Source organism: Pan troglodytes, chromosome 3 (genome assembly GCF_028858775.2).
Source record: "Pan troglodytes isolate AG18354 chromosome 3, NHGRI_mPanTro3-v2.0_pri, whole genome shotgun sequence".
NCBI classification, from domain to species: Eukaryota; Metazoa; Chordata; class Mammalia; order Primates; family Hominidae; genus Pan; species Pan troglodytes.
In genome coordinates this window covers 78,226,843-78,254,007 of record NC_072401.2, presented here as the reverse complement: position 1 = coordinate 78,254,007, position 27,165 = coordinate 78,226,843, and positions in this window count along the sequence as shown.

Genomic DNA, 27,165 nt, shown 5'->3' with positions numbered 1-27,165 from the left:
ACAAAAAGATTGTTTTCAAACTGCTTAAACAAAAGAAACGTTTAACTCTGTGAGATGAATCCACACATCACAAATCAGTCTCACTCATAGATTCTGTGTAGTTTTATCTTTGGATATTCTGTGTTTTACCATAGGCCTCAATGGGCTCTTAAATGTCCCTTTGCAGATTCTACAAAAAGAGTGTTTCTAACCTGCTGAATCAAAACAAGAATTTAATTCTGTAAGATGAATCCACACATCAAAATGCACTTTAACAGATAGCTTCTTTCTAATGTTTTTCTGGGGACATTCAGTTTCTCACCATAGGCCTCATAGGGCAACTAAATGTCTCTTCACAGATCCTACCAAACCAGTGTTTCCAACTTGATAAATCAAAAGAAAGGTTTAATGCTGTGTGGTTAATCCACACATCACAAAGCAGTTTTAACAGATTACTTTTTTCTAGTTTTTATCTGGGGCTATTCTGATTTTCACCACAGGCCTCAATGGGCTCCAGAATGTCACTTCCCTGATTCTACAAAAAGTGTGTTTTCTACCTGTGGAATCAAAACAAAGGTTTAACTCTGTACGATGAATCCCTACATCACAGAGCCATTTTACCGATATTGTCCTTCTAGTTTTCCTATGGGAATATTCCGTTTTTCAACATAGGCATAAATGGGCCCCTAAATGTCTTTTCACAGATTATCCAAAAATAGTTTTTCAAGCTTGCTGAATCAATAGAAAAGTTTAACTCAGTGAGATGAATCCACACATCACAAAGCAGCTTCACAAGTATATGGTTTTAAACTTTTATCTGCGTATATTCAGTTGTTAACCTCAGGCTTCAGTGGACCCCCAAATGCTTTTTCACAGATACTACTAAAAGAGTGTTTTCAAATGGCTGAAAAAAAAAGAAAAGTTTAACTCTGTGAGACATATCCACACATCAAAAAACAGTTTCACAAATGGCTTCTTTCAAGTTGTTGTCCATGAGTAGTCTGTTTTTCACCAGAGCCTCATTGGGGTCTGGAATGTCCCTTCACAGATTCGATCAAAAGAGAGTTTCCAACCTGCTGAATCAAAAGATTTTTTAAATGTGGGAGGTGAAGGCACACATAACAGAGCAGTTTCAGGGATAACTTCTTTTCTAGTTTAATCTAAGGATATTTGGTTTTCCACTGTAGGCCTCAATATGCTTCCATATGTCTTTTCACAGACTCTACAAAAACTGTGTTTCCAACATGCTGAATCAAAAAAAATAAAGGTTAAACTCTATGAGATGAATCCACATATCACAAAGCAGTTTCACAGATAGCTTCTTTCTAGGTTTTATCTGCATGTATTTTGTTTTCCATCGTAGGCATCAATGTGCTCCCTAATGTCCCTTTGCTGCTTCTACTAAAAGAGTGTTTCCAACATGCTATATCAAAAAAAAAGGTTTAACTCTGTGCGATTAATTTACACATTACAAAGCAGTTTCATACATAAGTTGTTTCTTGTTTTTATCTGGTGATATTTGGTTTTTCACCATAAGCCTCAATGGACTCCTGAATGGCCCTTCACAACTTCTACCAGAAGAGTGTTCCAAGCTGCTTGTTCTAAAGAAATGTTTAACTCTGTGAGATGAATCCACACCTAAACAAAGCTGTTTCACAGATAACATCTTTCTAGTTTTTATCTGAGGATATTCACTTTTTCACCATTGCTCTCAAAGGGCTCCCAAATATCCCTTTGCAGATTCTACTAAAAGAGTGTTTCCAACCTGTGGAATTGACAGAAATGTTTAACTCTGGGAGAGGAATCCAAACAGCACAAATCTATTTCACAGATAGCTTGTTTCTAGTTTTTATCTGGGGATATTCAGTCTTCCTTCAAGAGCCTACAAGGACTCCCAATGTCCCTTCACAGGATTTACAAAAAGAGAGTTTCCAAACTACTGTATCAAAATGAATATTATCTCTGTGATGTGAATCCACAGACTGCAAAGCTGTTTCACAGATACCTTCTTTCTGGTTTTTATCTGAGGATATTCTGTTTTTCACCATACCCCTCAATGAGCTCCCAAATGTTTCTTTGCAGATCCTACACAAAGAGCATTTCCAACCGACGGATTCAACAGCAAGGTTTAACTATTTGAGATGAAAACATACATCACAAAGAAGTTTTACAGAAAGCTTCCTTCTAGCTTTTATCTGGGGATATTCTGTTTTTCACCATGTGCTACAATGGGCTTTAAAATGTGACTTCAAATATTCCACAAAAGAAGTGTTTCCAACCTGCTGAACCAAAAGAAAGATTTAGTTCTGTGAGATGAATTCACACATCACAAAGGAGTTTCACCGATAGCTTCTTTCTGGTTTTGATCTGGGAATATTCAGTTTCTTACCATAGGCCACAATGAGCTCCCAAATGTCCCTACACAGATTCTACAAAAAGATTGTTTCCAATGTACTGAATCAAAAGAAAGGTTTACCTCTGTTAGATGAATCTTCACATCACAAAGCAGTTTCATAGATAGTTTATTTCTAGTTTTTATCAGGGGATATTCATTTCTTCACCATAAGCCTCAAAGGGATTCCAAATGTCCATTTGCAGATTCTACAAAAAGAGTGTTTACAACCTGCTGAACCGAAAGAAAGGTTTGACCCTGTGAGATGAATACACAGATTATGAAGCTATTTAACAGATAGTTTCTTTCTAGTTTTTATGTCAGTATATACGGCTTAACCCTTAGGCCTCACGTGGCTTTCAAATATCCCTTCACAAATTTTACAAAAAAAGTGTTGCCAAAAGTTTGAATCAAATGTAGGTGTTAACTCTGTGAGATGAATCCATACATCGCAAAGCCATTTCAGATATACCTTCTTCTAGTTTTTAAAGAAGGATATTCTGTTTTTCACCATAGGACTCTATGGGCTCCCAAATGTTTCTACACAGATTCACCAGAGACAGTGTTTCCACCCTGCTGAATAAAAGAAGGTTTAACTCTCTGAGGTGAATCCACACATCACAAGGCAGTTTCGCAGATCGCATCTTTCTAGTTTTTATCTGGGGATACTTGGTTTTTCACTATAGGCCTCAATGGGCTTCCAAATTTCCCTTTGCAGATCCTAGAAAAAGTGTTTCCAACCTGCTGAATCAAAAGAAAGGTTTCCCTCTGTGAGATAAATCCACACATCACAAATCCATTTCACAATAGCTTCTTTCTAGTTTTTATTTGGAAATATTCAGTCTTTCACCACATACCTCAATGGGTTCTCATATGTTCCTTCAAAGATTCTACAAAAAGTGTTTCCAACCTGCTGAATCAAAAGAAAGGTTTACCTCTGTGAGATGAATCCACACATCACAAATCCATTTCCCAATAGCTTCTTTCTAGTTTTTATTTGGAAATATTCAGTCTTTCACCACATACCTCAATGGGTTCTCATATGTTCCTTCAAAGATTCTACAAAAAGTGTTTCCAACCTGCTGAATCAAAAGAATGATTTAACTATGTGAGATGAATTAACACATCGCAAAGCATTTTCACAAATAGCTTCTTTCTAGTTTTTAATCTGTGAATATTTGGATTTTCACCATATGCCTCAGTGGGCCCCCACATGTCCTTTCACAGATTCTACAAAAAGAGAGTCTCCATTTTGTGGAATAAAAAGAAAGGCTTAAACCTGTGTGATGAATCCACAAATCACAAAGCTGTTTCACAGGTAGCTTCTTTCTAGTTTTCCTCTGGGGATATTCCGTTTTTTACCGTAGGCCTCAATGGGCTCTTGAATGTCCCTTCACATATTCTACAAAAAGATTGTTTTCAAACTGCTTAAACAAAAGAAACGTTTAACTCTGTGAGATGAATCCACACATCACAAATCAGTCTCACTCATTGATTCTGTGTAGTTTTATCTTTGGATATTCTGTGTTTTACCATAGGCCTCAATGGGCTCTTAAATGTCCCTTTGCAGATTCTACAAAAAGAGTGTTTCTAACCTGCTGAATCAAAACAAGAATTTAATTCTGTAAGATGAATCCACACATCAAAATGCACTTTAACAGATAGCTTCTTTCTAATGTTTTTCTGGGGACATTCAGTTTCTCACCATAGGCCTCATAGGGCAACTAAATGTCTCTTCACAGATCCTACCAAACCAGTGTTTCCAACTTGATAAATCAAAAGAAAGGTTTAATGCTGTGTGGTTAATCCACACATCACAAAGCAGTTTTAACAGATTACTTTTTTCTAGTTTTTATCTGGGGCTATTCTGATTTTCACCACAGGCCTCAATGGGCTCCAGAATGTCACTTCCCTGATTCTACAAAAAGTGTGTTTTCTACCTGTGGAATCAAAACAAAGGTTTAACTCTGTACGATGAATCCATACATCACAGAGCCATTTTACCGATATTGTCCTTCTAGTTTTCCTATGGGAATATTCCGTTTTTCAACATAGGCATAAATGGGCCCCTAAATGTCTTTTCACAGATTATCCAAAAATAGTTTTTCAAGCTTGCTGAATCAATAGAAAAGTTTAACTCAGTGAGATGAATCCACACATCACAAAGCAGCTTCACAAGTATATGGTTTTAAATTTTTATCTGGGTATATTCAGTTGTTAACCTCAGGCTTCAGTGGACCCCCAAATGCTTTTTCACAGATACTACTAAAAGAGTGTTTTCAAATGGCTGAAAAAAAAAGAAAAGTTTAACTCTGTGAGACATATCCACACATCAAAAAACAGTTTCACAAATGGCTTCTTTCAAGTTGTTGTCCATGAGTAGTCTGTTTTTCACCAGAGCCTCATTGGGGTCTGGAATGTCCCTTCACAGATTCGATCAAAAGAGAGTTTCCAACCTGCTGAATCAAAAGATTTTTTAAATGTGGGAGGTGAAGGCACACATAACAGAGCAGTTTCAGGGATAACTTCTTTTCTAGTTTAATCTAAGGATATTTGGTTTTCCACTGTAGGCCTCAATACGCTTCCATATGTCTTTTCACAGACTCTACAAAAACTGTGTTTCCAACATGCTGAATCAAAAAAAAAAAAAAAGGTTTAACTCTATGAGATGAATCCACATATCACAAAGCAGTTTCACAGATAGCTTCTTTCTAGGTTTTATCTGCATGTATTTTGTTTTCCATCGTAGGCGTCAATGTGCTCCCTAATGTCCCTTTGCTGCTTCTACTAAAAGAGTGTTTCCAACATGCTATATCAAAAAAAAAGGTTTAACTCTGTGAGATTAATCTACACATTACAAAGCAGTTTCATACATAAGTTGTTTCTTGTTTTTATCTGGTGATATTTGGTTTTTCACCATAAGCCTCAATGGACACCTGAATGGCCCTTCACAACTTCTACCAGAAGAGTGTTCCAAGCTGCTGGTTCTAAAGAAATGTTTAACTCTGTGAGATGAATCCACACCTAAACAAAGCTGTTTCACAGATAACATCTTTCTAGTTTTTATCTGAGGATATTCACTTTTTCACCATTGCTCTCAAAGGGCTCCCAAATATCCCTTTGCAGATTCTACTAAAAGAGTGTTTCCAACCTGTGGAATTGACAGAAATGTTTAACTCTGGGAGAGGAATCCAAACAGCACAAATCTATTTCACAGGTAGCTTCTTTCTAGTTTTTATCTGGGGATATTCAGTCTTCCCCCAAGAGCCTACAAGGACTCCCAATGTCCCTTCACAGGATTTACAAAAAGAGAGTTTCCAAACTACTGTATCAAAATGAATATTATCTCTGTGATGTGAATCCACAGACTGCAAAGCTGTTTCACAGATACCTTCTTTCTGGTTTTTATCTGAGGATATTCTGTTTTTCACCATACCCCTCAATGAGCTCCCAAATGTTTCTTTGCAGATCCTACACAAAGAGCATTTCCAACCGACGGATTCAACAGCAAGGTTTAACTATTTGAGATGAAAACATACATCACAAAGAAGTTTTACAGAAAGCTTCCTTCTAGCTTTTATCTGGGGATATTCTGTTTTTCACCATGTGCTACAATGGGCTTTAAAATGTGACTTCAAATATTCCACAAAAGAAGTGTTTCCAACCTGCTGAACCAAAAGAAAGATTTAGTTCTGTGAGATGAATTCACACATCACAAAGGAGTTTCACCGATAGCTTCTTTCTGGTTTTGATCTGGGAATATTCAGTTTCTTACCATAGGCCACAATGAGCTCCCAAATGTCCCTACACAGATTCTACAAAAAGATTGTTTCCAATGTACTGAATCAAAAGAAAGGTTTACCTCTGTTAGATGAATCTTCACATCACAAAGCAGTTTCATAGATAGTTTATTTCTAGATTTTATCAGGGGATATTCATTTCTTCACCATAAGCCTCAAAGGGATTCCAAATGTCCATTTGCAGATTCTACAAAAAGAGTGTTTACAACCTGCTGAACCGAAAGAAAGGTTTGACCCTGTGAGATGAATACACAGATTATGAAGCTATTTAACAGATAGTTTCTTTCTAGTTTTTATGTCAGTATATACGGCTTAACCCTTAGGCCTCACGTGGCTTTCAAATATCCCTTCACAAATTTTACAAAAAAAGTGTTGCCAAAAGTTTGAATCAAATGTAGGTGTTAACTCTGTGAGATGAATCCATACATCGCAAAGCCATTTCAGATATACCTTCTTCTAGTTTTTAAAGAAGGATATTCTGTTTTTCACCATAGGACTCTATGGGCTCCCAAATGTTTCTACACAGATTCACCAGAGACAGTGTTTCCACCCTGCTGAATAAAAGAAGGTTTAACTCTCTGAGGTGAATCCACACATCACAAGGCAGTTTCACAGATCGCATCTTTCTAGTTTTTATCTGGGGATACTTGGTTTTTCACTATAGGCCTCAATGGGCTTCCAAATTTCCCTTTGCAGATCCTAGAAAAAGTGTTTCCAACCTGCTGAATCAAAAGAAAGGTTTCCCTCTGTGAGATAAATCCACACATCACAAATCCATTTCACAATAGCTTCTTTCTAGTTTTTATTTGGAAATATTCAGTCTTTCACCACATACCTCAATGGGTTCTCATATGTTCCTTCAAAGATTCTACAAAAAGTGTTTCCAACCTGCTGAATCAAAAGAAAGGTTTACCTCTGTGAGATGAATCCACACATCACAAATCCATTTCCCAATAGCTTCTTTCTAGTTTTTATTTGGAAATATTCAGTCTTTCACCACATACCTCAATGGGTTCTCATATGTTCCTTCAAAGATTCTACAAAAAGTGTTTCCAACCTGCTGAATCAAAAGAATGATTTAACTATGTGAGATGAATTAACACATCGCAAAGCATTTTCACAAATAGCTTCTTTCTAGTTTTTAATCTGTGAATATTTGGATTTTCACCATATGCCTCAGTGGGCCCCCACATGTCCTTTCACAGATTCTACAAAAAGAGAGTCTCCATTTTGTGGAATAAAAAGAAAGGCTTAAACCTGTGTGATGAATCCACAAATCACAAAGCTGTTTCACAGGTAGCTTCTTTCTAGTTTTCCTCTGGGGATATTCCGTTTTTTACCATAGGCCTCAATGGGCTCTTGAATGTCCCTTCACATATTCTACAAAAAGATTGTTTTCAAACTGCTTAAACAAAAGAAACGTTTAACTCTGTGAGATGAATCCACACATCACAAATCAGTCTCACTCATAGATTCTCTTTAGTGTTATCTTTGGATATTCTGTGTTTTACCATAGGCCTCAATGGGCTCTTAAATGTCCCTTTGCAGATTCTACAAAAAAGAGTGTTTCTAACCTGCTGAATCAAAACAAGAATTTAATTCTGTAAGATGAATCCACACATCAAAATGCACTTTAACAGATAGCTTCTTTCTAATGTTTTTCTGGGGACATTCAGTTTTTCACCATAGGCCTCATAGGGCAACTAAATGTCTCTTCACAGATCCTACCAAACCAGTGTTTCCAACTTGATAAATCAAAAGAAAGGTTTAATGCTGTGTGGTTAATCCACACATCACAAAGCAGTTTTAACAGATTACTTTTTTCTAGTTTTTATCTGGGGCTATTCTGATTTTCACCACAGGCCTCAATGGGCTCCAGAATGTCACTTCCCTGATTCTACAAAAAGTGTGTTTTCTACCTGTGGAATCAAAACAAAGGTTTAACTCTGTACGATGAATCCATACATCACAGAGCCATTTTACAGATATTGTCCTTCTAGTTTTCCTATGGGAATATTCCGTTTTTCAACAGAGGCATAAATGGGCCCCTAAATGTCTTTTCACAGATTATCCAAAAATAGTTTTTCAAGCTTGCTGAATCAATAGAAAAGTTTAACTCAGTGAGATGAATCCACACATCACAAAGCAGCTTCACAAGTATATGTTTTTAAATTTTTATCTGGGTATATTCAGTTGTTAACCTCAGGCTTCAGTGGACCCCCAAATGCTTTTACACAGATACTACTAAAAGAGTGTTTTCAAATGGCTGAAAAAAAAAGAAAAGTTTAACTCTGTGAGACATATCCAAACATCAAAAAACAGTTTCACAAATGGCTTCTTTCAAGTTGTTGTCCATGAGTAGTCTGTTTTTCACCAGAGCCTCATTGGGGTCTGGAATGTCCCTTCACAGATTCTATCGAAAGAGAGTTTCCAACCTGCTGAATCAAAAGATTTTTTAATTGTGGGAGGTGAAGGCACACATAACAGAGCAGTTTCAGGGATAACTTCTTTCTAGTTTAATCTAAGGATATTTGGTTTTCCACTGTAGGCCTCAATACGCTTCCATATGTCTTTTCACAGACTCTACAAAAACAGTGTTTCCAACATGCAGAATCAAAAAAAAAAAAAAAGGTTTAACTCTATGAGATGAATCCACGTATCACAAAGCAGTTTCACAGATAGCTTCTTTCTAGGTTTTATCTGCATGTATTTTGTTTTCCATAGTAGGCGTAGATGTGCTCCCTAATGTCCCTTTGCTGCTTCTACTAAAAGAGTGTTTCCAACATGCTATATCAAAAAAAAAGGTTTAACTCTGTGAGATTAATCTACACATTACAAAGCAGTTTCATACATAAGTTGTTTCTTGTTTTTATCTGGTGATATTTGGTTTTTCACCATAAGCCTCAGTGGACTCCTGAATGGCCCTTCACAACTTCTACCAGAAGAGTGTTCCAAGCTGCTGGTTCTAAAGAAATGTTTGACTCTGTGAGATGAATCCACACATCACAAAGCAGTTTCACAGATAACATCTTTCTAGTTTTTATCTGAGGATATTCACTTTTTCACCATTGCTCTCAAAGGGCTCCCAAATATCCCTTTGCAGATTCTACTAAAAGAGTGTTTCCAACCTGTGGAATTGACAGAAATGTTTATCTCTGGGAGAGGAATCCAAACAGCACAAATCTATTTCACAGGTAGCTTCTTTCTAGTTTTTATCTGGGGATATTCAGTCTTACCCCAAGAGCCTACAAGGACTCCCAATGTCCCTTCACAGGATTTACAAAAAGAGAGTTTCCAAACTACTGTATCAAAATGAATATTATCTCTGTGATGTGAATCCACAGACTGCAAAGCTGTTTCACAGATACCTTCTTTCTGGTTTTTATCTGAGGATATTCTGTTTTTCACCATACCCCTCAATGAGCTCCCAAATGTTTCTTTGCAGACCCTACACAAAGAGCATTTCCAACCGACTGATACAACAGCAAGGTTTAACTATTTGAGATGAAAACATACATCACAAAGAAGTTTTACAGAAAGCTTCCTTCTAGCTTTTATCTGGGGATATTCTGTTTTTCACCATGTGCTACAATGGGCTTTAAAATGTGACTTCAAATATTCCACAAAAGAAGTGTTTCCAACCTGCTGAACCAAAAGAAAGATTTAGTTCTGTGAGATGAATTCACACATCACAAAGGAGTTTCACCGATAGCTTCTTTCTGGTTTTGATCTGGGAATATTCAGTTTCTTACCATAGGCCACAATGAGCTCCCAAATGTCCCTACACAGATTCTACAAAAGGATTGTTTCCAATGCACTGAATCAGAAGAATGGTTTACCTCTGTTAGATGAATCTTCACATCACAAAGCAGTTTCATAGATAGTTTATTTCTAGATTTTATCAGGGGATATTCATTTCTTCACCATAAGCCTCAAAGGGATTCCAAATGTCCATTTGCAGATTCTACAAAAAGAGTGTTTACAACCTGCTGAACCAAAAGAAAGGTTTAACCCTGTGAGATGAATATACAGATTATGAAGCTATTTAACAGATAGTTTCTTTCTAGTTTTTATGTCAGTATATACGGCTTAACCCTAAGGCCTCAAGTGGCTTTCAAATATCCCTTCACAAATTTTACAAAAAAAGTGTTGCCAAAAGTTTGAATCAAATGTAGGTGTTAACTCTGTGAGATGAATCCATACATCGCAAAGCCATTTCAGATATACCTTCTTCTAGTTTTTAAATAAGGATATTCTGTTTTTCACCATAGGACTCTACGGGCTCCCAAATGTTTCTACACAGATTCACCAGAGACAGTGTTTCCACCCTGCTGAATAAAAGAAGGTTTAACTCTCTGAGGTGAATCCACACATCACAAGGCAGTTTCACAGATCGCATCTTTCTAGTTTTTATCTGCGGATACTTGGTTTTTCACTATAGGCCTCAATGGGCTTCCAAATTTCCCTTTGCAGATCCTAGAAAAAGTGTTTCCAACCTGCTGAATCAAAAGAAACGTTTACCTCTGTGAGATAAATCCACACATCACAAATCCATTTCACAATAGCTTCTTTCTAGTTTTTATTTGGAAATATTCAGTCTTTCACCACATACCTCAATGGGTTCTCATATGTTCCTTCAAAGACTCTACAAAAAGTGTTTCCAACCTGCTGAATCAAAAGAATGATTTAACTATGTGAGATGAATTAACACATCGCAAAGCAGTTTCACAAATAGCTTCTTTCTGGTTTTTAATCTGTGAATATTTGGATTTTCACCATATGCCTCAGTGGCCCCCCAAATGTCCTTTCACAGATTCTACAATAGAGAGTCTCCGTTTTGTGGAATAAAAAGAAAGGCTTAAACCTGTGTGATGAATCCACAAATCATAAAGCTGTTTCACAGGTAGCTTCTTTCTAGTTTTCCTCTGGGGATATTCCGTTTTATACCATAGGCCTCAATGGGCTCTTGAATGCCCCTTCACATATTCTACAAAAAGATTGTTTTCAAACTGCTTAAACAAAAGAAACGTTTAACTCTGTGAGATGAATCCACACATCACAAATCAGTCTCACTCATAGATTCTCTTTAGTGTTATCTTTGGATATTCTGTGTTTTACCATAGGCCTCAATGGGCTCTTAAATGTCCCTTTGCAGATTCTACAAAAAGAGTGTTTCTAACCTGCTGAATCAAAACAAGAATTTAATTCTGTAAGATGAATCCACACATCAAAATGCACTTTAACAGATAGCTTCTTTCTAATGTTTTTCTGGGGACATTCAGTTTTTCACCATAGGCCTCATAGGGCAACTAAATGTCTCTTCAGAGATCCTACCAAACCAGTGTTTCCAACTTGATAAATCAAAAGAAAGGTTTAATGCTGTGTGGTTAATCCACACATCACAAAGCAGTTTTAACAGATTACTTTTTTCTAGTTTTTATCTGGGGCTATTCTGATTTTCACCACAGGCCTCAATGGGCTCCAGAATGTCACTTCCCTGATTCTACAAAAAGTGTGTTTTCTACCTGTGGAATCAAAACAAAGGTTTAACTCTGTACGATGAATCCATACATCACAGAGCCATTTTGCAGATATTGTCCTTCTAGTTTTCCTATGGGAATATTCCGTTTTTCAACATAGGCATAAATGGGCCCCTAAATGTCTTTTCACAGATTATCCAAAAATAGTTTTTCAAGCTTGCTGAATCAATAGAAAAGTTTAACTCTGTGAGATGAATCCACACATCACAAAGCAGCTTCACAAGTATATGTTTTTAAATTTTTATCTGGGTATATTCAGTTGTTAACCTCAGGCTTCAGTGGACCCCCAAATGCTTTTTCACAGATACTACTAAAAGAGTGTTTTCAAATGGCTGAAAAAAAAAGAAAAGTTTAACTCTGTGAGACATATCCACACATCAAAAAACAGTTTCACAAATGGCTTCTTTCAAGTTGTTGTCCATGAGTAGTCTGTTTTTCACCAGAGCCTCATTGGGGTCTGGAATGTCCCTTCACAGATTCGATCAAAAGAGAGTTTCCAACCTGCTGAATCAAAAGATTTTTTAATTGTGGGAGGTGAAGGCACACATAACAGAGCAGTTTCAGGGATAACTTCTTTCTAGTTTAATCTAAGGATATTTGGTTTTCCACTGTAGGCCTCAATACGCTTCCATATGTCTTTTCACAGACTCTACAAAAACAGTCTTTCCAACATGCTGAATCAAAAAAAAAAAAAGGTTTAACTCTATGAGATGAATCCACGTATCACAAAGCAGTTTCACAGATAGCTTCTTTCTAGGTTTTATCTGCATGTATTTTGTTTTCCATAGTAGGCGTCAATGTGCTCCCTAATGTCCCTTTGCTGCTTCTACTAAAAGAGTGTTTCCAACATGCTATATCAAAAAAAAGGTTTAACTCTGTGAGATTAATCTACACATTACAAAGCAGTTTCATACATAAGTTGTTTCTTGTTTTTATCTGGTGATATTTGGTTTTTCACCGTAAGCCCCAATGGACTCCTGAATGGCCCTTCACAACTTCTACCAGAAGAGTGTTCCAAGCTGCTGGTTCTAAAGAAATGTTTGACTCTGTGAGATGAACCCACACATCACTAAGCAGTTTCACAGATAACATCTTTCTAGTTTTTATCTGAGGATATTCACTTTTTCACCATTGCTCTCAAAGGGCTCCCAAATATCCCTTTGCAGATTCTACTAAAAGAGTGTTTCCAACCTGTGGAATTGACAGAAATGTTTAACTCTGGGAGAGGAATCCAAACAGCACAAATCTATTTCACAGGTAGCTTCTTTCTAGTTTTTATCTGGGGATATTCAGTCTTCCCCCAAGAGCCTACAAGGACTCCCAATGTCCCTTCACAGGATTTACAAAAAGAGAGTTTCCAAACTACTGTATCAAAATGAATATTATCTCTGTGATGTGAATCCACAGACTGCAAAGCTGTTTCACAGATACCTTCTTTCTGGTTTTTATCTGAGGATATTCTGTTTTTCACCATACCCCTCAATGAGCTCCCAAATGTTTCTTTGCAGATCCTACACAAAGAGCATTTCCAACCGACGGATTCAACAGCAAGGTTTAACTATTTGAGATGAAAACATACATCACAAAGAAATTTTACAGAAAGCTTCCTTCTAGCTTTTATCTGGGGATATTCTGTTTTTCACCATGTGCTACAATGGGCTTTAAAATGTGACTTCAAATATTCCACAAAAGAAGTGTTTCCAACCTGCTGAACCAAAAGAAAGATTTAGTTCTGTGAGATGAATTCACACATCACAAAGGAGTTTCACAGATAGCTTCTTTCTGGTTTTTATCTGGGAATATTCAGTTTCTTACCATAGGCCACAATGAGCTCCCAAATGTCCCTACACAGATTCTACAAAAAGATTGTTTCCAATGTACTGAATCAAAAGAAAGGTTTACCTCTGTTAGATGAATCTTCACATCACAAAGCAGTTTCATAGGTAGTTTATTTCTAGTGTTTATCAGGGGATATTCATTTCCTCACCATAAGCCTCAAAGGGATTCCAAATGTCCATTTGCAGATTCTACAAAAAGAGTGTTTACAACCTGCTGAACCAAAAGAAAGGTTTAACCCTGTGAGATGAATATACAGATTATGAAGCTATTTAACAGATAGTTTCTTTCTAGTTTTTATGTCAGTATATACGGCTTAACCCTAAGGCCTCAAGTGGCTTTCAAATATCCCTTCACAAATTTTACAAAAAAAGTGTTGCCAAAAGTTTGAATCAAATGTCGGTGTTAACTCTGTGAGATGAATCCATACATCGCAAAGCCATTTCAGATATACCTTCTTCTAGTTTTTAAAGAAGGATATTCTGTTTTTCACCATAGGACTCTATGGGCTCCCAAATGTTTCTACACAGATTCACCAGAGACAGTGTTTCCACCCTGCTGAATAAAAGAAGGTTTAACTCTCTGAGGTGAATCCACACATCACAAGGCAGTTTCACAGATCGCATCTTTCTAGTTTTTATCTGCGGATACTTGGTTTTTCACTGTAGGCCTCAATGGGCTTCCAAATTTCCCTTTGCAGATCCTAGAAAAAGTGTTTCCAACCTGCTGAATCAAAAGAAAGGTTTACCTCTGTGAGATAAATCCACACATCACAAATCCATTTCACAATAGTTTCTTTCTAGTTTTTATTTGGAAATATTCAGTCTTTCACCACATACCTCAATGGGTTCTCATATGTTCCTTCAAAGATTCTACAAAAGGTGTTTCCAACCTGCTGAATCAAAAGAATGATTTAATTATGAGAGATGAATTAACACATCACAAAGCATTTTCACAAATAGCTTCTTTCTAGTTTTTAATCTGTGAATATTTGGATTTTCACCTTATGCCTCAGTGGGCCCCCAAATGTCCTTTCACAGATTCTACAAAAAGAGAGTCTCCATTTTGTGGAATAAAAAGAAAGGCTTAAACCTGTGTGATGAATCCACAAATCACAAAGCTGTTTCACAGGTAGCTTCTTTCTAGTTTTCCTCTGGGGATATTCCGTTTTTTACCATAGGCCTCAATGGGCTCTTGAATGTCCCTTCACATATTCTACAAAAAGATTGTTTTCAAACTGCTTAAACAAAAGAAACGTTTAACTCTGTGAGATGAATCCACACATCACAAATCAGTCTCACTCATAGATTCTGTTTAGTTTTATCTTTGGATGTTCTGTGTTTTACCATAGGCCTCAATGGGCTCTTAAATGTGCCTTTGCAGATTCTACAAAAAGAGTGTTTCTAACCTGCTGAATCAAAACAAGAATTTAATTCTGTATGATGAATCCACACATCAAAATGCACTTTAACAGATAGCTTCTTTCTAATGTTTTTCTGGGGACATTCAGTTTTTCACCATAGGCCTCATAGGGCAACTAAATGTCTCTTCACAGATCCTACCAAACCAGTGTTTCCAACTTGATAAATCAAAAGAAAGGTTTAATGCTGTGTGGTTAATCCACACATCACAAAGCAGTTTTAACAGATTACTTTTTTCTAGTTTTTATCTGGGGCTATTCTGATTTTCACCACAGGCCTCAATGGGCTCCAGAATGTCACTTCCCTGATTCTACAAAAAGTGTGTTTTCTACCTGTGGAATCAAAACAAAGGTTTAACTCTGTATGATGAATCCATACATCACAGAGCCATTTTACAGATATTGTCCTTCTAGTTTTCCTATGGGAATATTCCGTTTTTCAACCTAGGCATAAATGGGCCCCTAAATGTCTTTTCACAGATTATCCAAAAATAGTTTTTCAAGCTTGCTGAATCAATAGAAAAGTTTAACTCTGTGAGATGAATCCACACATCACAAAGCAGCTTCACAAGTATATGTTTTTAAATTTTTATCTGGGTATATTCAGTTGTTAACCTCAGGCTTCAGTGGACCCCCAAATGCTTTTTCACAGATACTACTAAAAGAGTGTTTTCAAATGGCTGAAAAAAAAAGAAAAGTTTAACTCTGTTAGACATATCCACACATCAAAAAACAGTTTCACAAATGGCTTCTTTCAAGTTGTTGTCCATGAGTAGTCTGTTTTTCACCAGAGCCTCATTGGGGTCTGGAATGTCCCTTCACAGATTCTATCGAAAGAGAGTTTCCAACCTGCTGAATCAAAAGATTTTTTAAATGTGGGAGGTGAAGGCACACATAACAGAGCAGTTTCAGGGATAACTTCTTTCCAGTTTTATCTAAGGATATTTGGTTTTCCACTGTAGGCCTCAATACGCTTCCATATGTCTTTTCACAGACTCTACAAAAACAGTGTTTCCAACATGCTGAATCAAAAAAAAAAAAAAGGTTTAACTCTATGAGATGAATCCACATATCACAAAGCAGTTTCACAGATAGCTTCTTTCTAGGTTTTATCTGCATGTATTTTGTTTTTCATAGTAGGCGTCAATGTGCTCCCTAATGTCCCTTTGCTGCTTCTACTAAAAGAGTGTTTCCAACATGCTATATCAAAAAAAAAGGTTTAACTCTGTGAGATTAATCTACACATTACAAAGCAGTTTCATACATAAGTTGTTTCTTGTTTTTATCTGGTGATATTTGGTTTTTCACCATAAGCCTCAATGGACTCCTGAATGGCCCTTCACAACTTCTACCAGAAGAGTGTTCCAAGCTGCTGGTTCTAAAGAAATGTTTAACTCTGTGAGATGAATCCACACATCACAAAGCTGTTTCACAGATAACATCTTTCTAGTTTTTATCTGAGGATATTCACTTTTTCACCATTGCTCTCAAAGGGCTCCCAAATATCCCTTTGCAGATTCTACTAAAAGAGGGTTTCCAACCTGTGGAATTGACAGAAATGTTTAACTCTGGGAGAGGAATCCAAACAGCACAAATCTATTTCACAAGTAGCTTCTTTCTAGTTTTTATCTGGGGATATTCAGTCTTTCTCCAAGAGCGTACAAGGACTCCCAATGTCCCTTCATAGATTTTACTAAAAGAGAGTTTCCAAACCACTGTATCAAAATGAATATTATCTCTGTGATGTGAATCCACAGACTGCAAAGCTGTTTCACAGATACCTTCTTTCTGGTTTTTATCTGAGGATATTCTGTTTTTCACCATAACCCCTAAATGAGCTCCCAAATGTTTCTTTGCAGATCCTACACAAAGAGCATTTCCAACCGACGGATTCAACAGCAAGGTTTAACTATTTGAGATGAAAACATACATCACAAAGAAGTTTTACAGAAAGCTTCCTTCTAGCTTTTATCTGGGGATATTCTGTTTTTCACCATGTGCTACAATGGGCTTTAAAATGTGACTTCAAATATTCCACAAAAGCAGTGTTTCCAACCTGCTGAACCAAAAGAAAGATTTAGTTCTGTGAGATGAATTCACACATCACAAAGGAGTTGCACAGATAGCTTCTTTCTGGTTTTTATCTGGGAATATTCAGTTTCTTACCATAGGCCACAATGAGCTCCCAAATGTCCCTACACAGATTCTACAAAAAGATTGTTTCCAATGTACTGAATCAAAAGAAAGGGTTACCTCTGTTAGATGAATCTTCACATCACAAAGCAGTTTCATAGATAGGTTATTTCTAGTTTTAATCAGGGGATATTCATTTCCTCACCATAAGCCTCAAAGGGATTCCAAATGTCCATTTGCAGATTCTACAAAAAGAGTGTTTACAACCTGCTGAACCAAAAGAAAGGTTTAACCCTGTGAGATGAATATACAGATTATGAAGCTATTTAACAGATAGTTTCTTTCTAGTTTTTATGTCAATATATACGGCTTAACCCTTAGGCCTCACGTGGCTTTCAAATATCCCTTCACAAATTTTACAAAAAAAAGTGTTGCCAAAAGTTTGAATCAAATGTCGGTGTTAACTCTGTGAGATGAATCCATACTCGCAAAGCCATTTCAGATATACCTTCTTCTATTTTTTAAAGAAGGATATTCTGTTTTTCACCATAGGACTCTATGGGCTCCCAAATGTTTCTACACAGATTCACCAGAGACAGTGTTTCCACCCTGCTGAATAAAAGAAGGTTTAACTCTCTGAGGTGAATCCACACATCACAAGGCAGTTTCACAGATCGCATCTTTCTAGTTTTTATCTGGGGATACTTGGTTTTTCACTGTAGGCCTCAATGGGCTTCCAAATTTCCCTTTGCAGATCCTAGAAAAAGTGTTTCCAACCTGCTGAATCAAAAGAAAGGTTTATCTCTTTAAAATGAATGCACAGATCACTAAGCAGTTTTACAGATATCTTCTTTCTAGCTTTTATCTTTGGATATTCTGTTTTGTACCGTAGGCCTTTATGGGCTCCTTTATGTCCATATGCAGATACTACAGAAATAGTTTCTAACCAGCTGAATCAAAACAAAAATTTAGTTATGTGAGATGAATCCACACATCACAAAGCAGTTTCACAGAGAGCTTGTATTTAAATTTTATCTGGAGATAGTTTGTTTTTCACCATAAGCTTGTATGGGCTCCAAATGTCTTAATGCAAATTCTACAAAAAGATTGTTTCCAACCTGCTGAATTATAAAAATGTTTACCTCTGTAAAGTAAATCAACACTTCACAAAGAAGTTTCACAGATAGCTTTTTTCTAAGTTTTATCTGGGGATATTCTGTTTTTCACCGTAGGCTTCAATGGGCTCCCAAATGTCTTTTTGCGGATTCTACAAAAACATTTCTTCCAATTTGCTGAAGTAATAGAAATGTTTAACTCTTTGAGATGAATCCACACATCATGAAGCAGTTTTACAGGTAGACTTTTTTGTTTGTTTGTTTTTTATTTTTTGGGGGATTTTCGGATTTTCACCATAGGCTTCAATAGACTCCCAAAGGTCCCTCCACAGATTTTATGAAAAGATCATTGCAACCTACTGAATCAATAGAAAGTTTTATCTCTGTGAGATAAATCCATGCATCACAAAGCAGATTCATGGATAGCTTCTTTCTAGTTTTTATCTGGGGATATTTAGTTTTTCATTGTAGGCCTCAATGGGCCCCCAATTGCCCCTGCACAGATTTTCTAAAAATAATGTTTCCAAATTTCTAAATCAAAGGAAAGTTTTAATTCTGTGAGATGATTCCACACATACAGAACATTTTCACAGATAGAAGATAGCTTCTTTCTAGTTTTTGTATGAGTATATTTACCATAAGCCTCAATGGGCTCCCAAATATCTTTTCACAGATACTACAAAAGGGTGTTCCTAAGCTGCTGAATCCAAAGAAAGGTTTAACTCTGTGAGATGAATGCACACATCACAAAGCAGTTTCACAGATAGCTTCTTTCTAGTTTTATTCTGGGAATATTTGGTGTTTCACTATAGCCTTAATGGGCTCCCAAATGACCCTTTGCAGATTTTACAAAAAGAGTGTTTCCAAAATGATGAATCAAAAGAAAGGTTTAACTGATAGGTGAATAGGCACATCACAAATTGGTTTAACAGACAGCTTATTTCTAGTTTTTATCTTGTGATATTTTGTTATTAACTATTGGACACAATGGGCTCCCAAATGTCTTTTTGCAGATTCTACAAAAAGAGTGTTTCCAACCTGCTGATACAAAAGAAATATTTAACTCTGTGAGATGAATGCACACATCCCAAAGAAGTTTCAAAAATAGCTTCTTTCTAGTTATCATCTGGGGATGTTCAGTTTATCAATGTAGTCCTCAAAGGGCCCCCAATTCTCCCTTCACAAATTCTAGAAAAAGAGTGTTTCAAACCTAATGAATGAAAAGAAAGGTTTAACTCTGTTGAGATGAATGCATCCATTCAAAAATGGCTTCAAAGATCCCTTTTTTTCTGGTTTTTATCTGGAGATATTCTATCAGTTTCACAGATAGAATGTTTCTAGTTTTTATCTGGGTATATTTGGTTTTCACTATTAGCCGCAATGGGCTCCCAAATGTCTTTACACAAATTCTACATAAACAGTGTTTCCAAGCTGCTGAATAAAAAGAAAGGTTTAACTCTGTGAGATGAATCCACACATCCCAAAATGATTTCAAAGATAGCTTCTTTCTAGATTTTATCTGGAGATATTCAGCTTTTTGCCATAGGACTCAATAGGTTTCCAAAAGTCCCTTTGCAGATTCCACAAAAAGAGTGTTTCCAACCTGCAGAATCATAAGAAAGGATTAATAATTGGAGATTAACTTACATATTACATAGAAATTACACAGATAGCTTTTTCAAGTTTTTACCTGGGGATATTCTGTTTTTCACTATAGGCCTCAATGGGCTCCCAAATGTCTCGGCAGATTCTACAAAAAGAGTGTTTTCAACCTGTAGAATCAAATAAAGGTTTAACTGTGAGACATGAATCCACACATCACAAAGCAGTTTCACAGATAAGCTCTCTGTCTTTTTTTTTTTTTTTTTTTAACTAGGGTTATTTGGTTTTTCACTATAGGCCTCAATAGGCTCCCAAATATCCCCTCCCAGAATCTACAAAAAAGTGTTCCCAATGTGCTGTATGAAAATAAATTTTTAACTTCGTGAGATGAATCCACACATTGCAAAGTGGTTTCACAGATAGCCCCTTCCTAGTTTTTATCTGCACATATTCAGTTTTTTGCTTTAAGCCTCAATGGGCTCCCAAATGTCACTTTACAGATTCTATAAAAAGAGTGTTTCCAACTTGCTGAATGAAAAGACAGCTTTACCTCTCTGTGTTGAATGCACACATCTCAAAAAGCTTTCACAGATAGCTTTTTCTAGTTTTTATCTGGGAATATTCGGTTTTTCACTATAAGCCTCAATGGGCCCCCAAATGTCCCTTTGCTGATTCTACAAAAGGGTGTTATTCCAACCTGCTGAATCAACAAAAAGATTTAACTCTGTGAGTTGAATGCACACATCACCAACCTGTTTCACAGATAGCTTCTTTCTAGTTTTTATCTGAGAATATTCGTTTTTTTACCATAGGCCTCAATAGGCTCTCAAAAGTCCCTTTGCAGATGCTACAAAAAGAGTGTTTCCAACGTGTTGAATCAAAAGTCAGGTTTAGCTCTGTGAATAGAGTGCACACATTGCAAAGCAGTTTTACCAATAGCTAGCTTCTTTCCACTTTTTATCTGGGGATATTTGGTTTTCCAATTTAGGTCTCAGTGGACTCCCAAATGTCCCTCCACAAATTCTACAAAAAGAATGTTCCATCCTGCTGACTCAAACGTAAGCTTTATCTCTGTGAGTTGAATACACATATCACAAAGTGGTTTCACAGATAGCTTCTTTTTGGTTTTTATCTGTGGATATTCGGTTTTTCACCATAGATGTCAATGAATTCCTAAAAAGTCTTTCACAGATTCTGCAAAATGTGTGCTTCCAACCTGCTGAATCAACAGAAAGGTTTAACCCTGTGAGATGCACACATCTCAAGGCAGTTTCACAGAAAGCTTCTTTTTACTTTTTATTTGGGATATTCCATTTTCACTATAGTTATCAATGGGCTTCCAAATGTCCCTTTGCAGATTGAACAATAACAGTGGTTAAAACATGCTGAATCAAAAGAAATACTTAAGTCTGTAAGATGAATATGCACATTGCAAAGCCGTTTAAGAGATAGCTTCTTTCTAGTTTTTTTCTGGGGATATTTGGTTTTTTACTATAGGCCTCAATGGGCTCTGAAATTTCAATTCTCATATTCTACAAAAAGAGTGATTCCACCTGCTGAATCAAGAGAAATGTTTAATTCTGTGAGATTAATGCACACATCACAAAGCAGTTTCACACATAGCTTCTTTCTAGCTTTCATCTGGAGATATTTGGTTTTTCACTATAGGCCTCTATGAGCTCCCAAATATTTCTTTGCAGATTCAAGAAAAAGAGTGTTTCCAACCTGTTGAATGAAAAGAAAGTTTTAACTCTGTGAGATGAATGCACACGTGGCAAAGTTGTTTCACAGATAACTTTTTTCTAGTTATTATCTTAGGATATTTGCTTTCTCACTATAGACATCAATGGGCTCCCAAATGTCCCTTTGCTATTTCTACAAAGAGTGTTTCCAACCTGCTGAATGAAAAGAGATATTTTATTCTGTGAGATGAATGCAAACATTGAAAAGTGGTTTCACAGATAGCTTCTTTCTAGTTTTCATCTGGGGATATTCGATTATTTACCATAGGCCTCAATGGGCTCCCAAATGTCCCTTTGGAAATTCTATAAAAAGAGAGTTTCAAAGCTGATGAATCAAAAAAAAAAAAAAGATGAAACTCTGTGAAATGAATGCAAACATCACAAACTTGTTTCACAGATAGTTTGTTTTTAGTTTTTGTCTGATGATATTCAGTTATTCACTATAGAACTCAAAGGACTCCCAAATGTCCCTTCACAGATTCTACAAAAAGAGTGTTTCCAACCTGCTAAATCAGAAGAATGTTTTACCTCTGTGAGTTGAATGCATACATCACAGAGCAGTTGTACACATACCTTCTTTATAGTTTTATTCTGAGGATATTCTGTTATCCACTATAGGCCTCAATGGGCATTCTAATATCCTTTTGCTGATTCCACAAAAAGAGAGTCTCCAACTCACTGAATCAAAAGAAAGGTATGACTCTGTGAGGTGAATGCACACATCACATAGCGGTTTCACAGAGAGGTTTTTTCTAGTTTTTTCCTCAGGATATTCGCTTTTTCACTCTAGATCTCAATGGGCTCCCAAATGTCCCTTTGCAGATTCTACAAAAACAGTGATTTCAATCTGCTGAAGTAAAAGAGATGTTTAACTCTGTGAGATAAATGCACACATTGGAAAGTGGTCTCACAGATAGCTTCTTTCTAGTTTTTATATGTGGATATTCGATTTTCACTATAGGCCTCAAAGGGCTCACATATTTTTTGCAGATTCTACAAAAAGAGAGCTCCAAACCTACTGAATCAACACAGAGTTTTAAACCTGTGAGATGAATGCACACATCACAAGGCAGTTTCACAGATAGCTTCTTTCTAGTTTTTACCTGGGGATACTATGTTTTTCATTATAAACTGCAATGGGCTCCTAAATGACCCCGTGCAGATTCTACAAAAAGAGTGGTTACAAACTACTGAATCAAAATAAATATTTAACTCTATGGCATGAATGCACACAAGGCAAGGTGGTTTAACAAGTAGCTTTTTTCTACTTTTTATCTGAGGATATTTTGTTTTTCACTGTAGGCCTTAGTGGGCTCCCAAATGTCCCTTTGCAGATGCTACAAAAAAAAAGTGTTTCCAACTTGCTGAATAAAAAGAAAAGTTTAACTCTGTAAGATGAATTCACGCATTGCAAAGCAGTTTCACAAATAGCTTCTTTCTAGTTTTTATCTGTGGGTATTCAGTTTTTTGCTCTAAGCCTCAATGCATTCCCAAAAGTCCCTTCAGAGGTTCTACAAATATAGTCTTTCCATCCTCCTGAAGGAAAGGAAAGATTTAATTCTGTAAGATAAATCCACACCTCACAAAGAGGTTTCACAGATAGCTTCCTTCTAGTTTTCATATAGGGATAGCAAGTTTTTCTGTATTGGCATCAATGGCCTTCCAAATGTCCTGTAGCAGATTCTACAAAAAGAGTGTTTACAACCTTCTAAATCAAAACAAAGTTTTAACTCTGTGAGATGAATCCACACATTGCAAAGCAGTTTCTCAGATAGTTTCTTTCTAATTTTTATTTGCACATACTCAGTTTTTCATGACAGACCACAATGGGCTTCCGAATGTCCCTTCACAGTTTCTACAAAAACAGTGGTTCCAACCTGCGGTATCCAAAGAAAGGTTTAACTATGTGAAATGAATCCATGTATAACAATGAAGTTTCACATTTGGGTTGTTTCTAGTTTTTCTCTGCGGATATTTTTTCACTATAGTCATCAAAGGACTCCCAATGTCCCTTCTCAGATTCTATAAGAAGAGTGTTTCCAACATACTGAATGAAATAAAAGGTTTAAGTCTCTGAGATGGATGCACACAGTGCAAAGAGGTTTCACAGATAGCTTCTTTCTAATTTTTATCTGGGGATATTCTGTTGTTCACCGTAGGCCTCAATGGGCTCCCAAATGTCCCTTTGCAGATTGTACAAAAAAAGTGTTTGAAATCTGCTGAATCAAAATAAAGATTTAACTCTGTGAGATGAATGCACACATCACAAATCAGTTTCAAATATACCTACTTTCTAGTTTTTAACTGGGGAAAATTTTTTTCACTATAGGCCTCAATGGGCTCCTAAAGGTTTCTTCACAATTTCTACAAAAAGAATGTTTCCAACCTGCTGAATCAGAAGAGAGATTTATCTCTGTGAGATGAATCCACACATCACAAAGCACTTTCACAGATAGCTTCTTTGTAGTTTTTATCTGGTGATAATCAGTTTTTCACTATAAGCCTCAAACAGTTCCCAAATGTCCCTTCACAAATTCTACAAAAAGAGTGTTTCCAACCTGCTGCATCAAAAGAAAGGTTTAACCCTGTGAGATGAATCCACACCTCACAAAGTGGTTTTCCAGAGAGCTTCTTACTTGTTTTTATATGAGGATACTCTTTTTACATTATAGATCTCAATGGGCTTCCAAATGTCTTTTCACAGATTCTAGAAAAAGAGTGTTTTCAACCTGCTGAATTAAAAGAAAGCTTTAACCCTGTGACATGAATTCACACATTGCAAAGTGATTTCACAGATAACTTCTTTCTAGTTTTTATCCACGAATATTCAGTTTTTTCCTATAGGCCTCAATGGGTTCCATAATGTTTCTTTGCAGATTCTACAAAAAGATTCTTTCCATCCTGCTGAATGAAAGAAAAGGTTTAACTCTGTGAGATGGTTTCACACCTCACAAAGTGGTTTCACAGATAGCTTCTTTCTAGTATGTTCAGTTTTTCTGTATTGACATCAATGGCCTTCCAAATTTCCCTTAGCAGATTCTACGAAAAGAACGTTTACAACCTTCTCAATCAAAATAAAGTTTTAACTCTGTGAGATGAATCCACACATTACAAAGAGGTTTCTCAGAGAACTTCTTTCCAGTTTTTATCCATGGATACTCAGATTTTCATGACAGGCCTCAATGGGCTCCCACATGTCCTTTAACAGATTGTACAAAATGAGTGTTTCCAATCTGAATAATCAAAAGAAAGATTAAATTCTCTGAGATGAATCCATAAATCACAAAGCAATTACATTGATAGTTTCTTTCTAGTTTTATTGAGAAAATTCAGTTTTTCAATATCGGCATCAACGTGCTCCCAAATGTCCCTTCACAGTTTCTACAAGAGTCTTTCCAACCCCCTGAATCAAAATAAATATTTTACTCTGGGAAATGACTCCAAACATTGCAAAGACATTTCACAGTAACTTCTTTCTCGTTTTAATATGGGAATATTCGGTTTTTCACTACAGATCTCAATGTGCTCCAAATGTCCCTTCACATATTCTGCAAGAAGAGTGTTTCCAACCTGCTTCATCAAAAGAAAGATTTAACTCTGTGAGACAAAGCCACACATCACAAAGTCTTTTCTCAGATAGTTTCTTTCTAGCTTTTATCTGGGGATAATCTTTATTTCACCATAGGCCACAGTGGGCTCCCAAATGTCTCTTCACAGATTCTACAAAAAAAGTGTTTCCAACCTGCTGAATCAAAAAAAAGGTTTAACTCTGTGAGATGAATCCACACATTGCAAAGACGTTTTACAGATAGCTTCTTTCCCATTTTTATCTGGTGGTATTCAGGTGTTTCTACTATAGGCTTTAATAAGCTTGCAATTGTCCCTTTGCAGATTCTACAAAAAGAGTGTTTCAAACCTGCTGAATCAAAAGGAAGTTTATATCTGTGAGATGAATCCACACATCACAAAGTTGTTTGGCAGATACCTTCTTTCCAGTTTTTATCTTGAGATATTCAGTTTTTCACTATAGGCCTCAGTAAGCTCCCAAATGTCCCTTTGCAGTTTCTACAAAAAGAGTATTTCCAAGCTGCTGAATCAAAAAGAAAGGTTTAATACTGTGAGACGAGTCCACACATCACAAATCGGTTTAACAGATAGCTTCTTTCTAATCTTCATCTGAGGATACTTGGTTTTATACTGTAGGCCTCCAGATGCTTCCAAATGTCCTTTTGTAGTTTCTACAGAAAGAGTGTTTCCAACCTGCTGAATCAAAAAGATTAACACTGTGAAATGAATTCACACATCGCAAAGCAGTTTTACAGATATCTTCTTTCTAGTTTTCATTTGGGGGTATTCAATTTTTTACTGTAGGCCTCAAAGTGCTCCCAAATGTCACTTCACAGGCTGTATAAGAAGAGTGTTTCCAACCTGCTGAATAAAAACAAAGGTTTAATTCTATGAGATGAATCCACACATCCCAAAGCAGTTTCACAGATAGCTTCTTTCTAGTTTTCACTCACACATATTCTGTTTTTCACTACAGGTTTCAATGGTCTCCCAAGTGCTCCTTCACAGATTCTACAAAAAGAGCATTTCCAACTTGCTGAACAAAAGAAAGGTTTTTCTCGGTGTGATGAATCAACACATCATAAAGCAGTTTCACAGATAGCTTCTTTATAGTTTTTATCGAGGATCATTCGGATTTTCAGTGTAAACCTCAGGGATTTTAAATGTCCCTTTGCAGTTTTGATAAAAAGCGTGTTTCCAACCTGCTGAATCTAAAGAAAGTTTCAAGTCTGGGAGTTGAATTCACACATCACAAAGCAGTTTCACAGATAGCTTCTTTCTAGTTTTCATCCACTCTGTTTTTCACTAATGGCCTAAATGGGCTTCTAAATATCCCTTTGCAGATTCTACAAAAAGAATGTTTCCAACCTGGTGAATCAAAAGAAAGGTTTATCTCTCTGAGAGGAATCCACACATCACAAAGCAATTTCACAGATAGCTTCTTTCTAGTTTTTATATGAGGATATTCTGTTTTTCAGTATAGGCCACAATAGGCTTCCAAATATCCCTTTGCAGATTCTACAAAAAAAGTATTTCCAACCACTGAATCAAAAGAAATGTTCTCTCAATCAAAAGAAATGAACTCTCTGAGATGAATCCACACATCACAAAATGGTTTCACAGATAGCGTCGCTCTGGTTTTTATCTGAGGATGTTCAGTTATTTACTATAGGCCTCAATGCGATCCCAAATGTCTCTTTGCACATTCTACAAAAATAGTGTTTCCCACCTGGTGAATAAAAAGAAAGATTTAACTCTGTGAGATGAATCCACACATCGCAAAGCAGTTTCAAAGATAGCTTCTTTCTAGTTTTTAACCAAGGATACTCGGTTTTTCACTATAGGCTTCGATGGGCTCCCAAATGTTTCTTAGCAGATTCTTCAAAAAGAGTGGTTCCAACCTGCTGAATCAAAAGAAAAGTTTAAGTCTGTGAGATAAATCAACACATCACAAAATGGTTTCACATATAGCTTCGTTTGAGGAGGAGGCTGGAGTCCTACCCCGGAGGCCAGTAACTTCCCAGCAGCCCCTGTGCTGG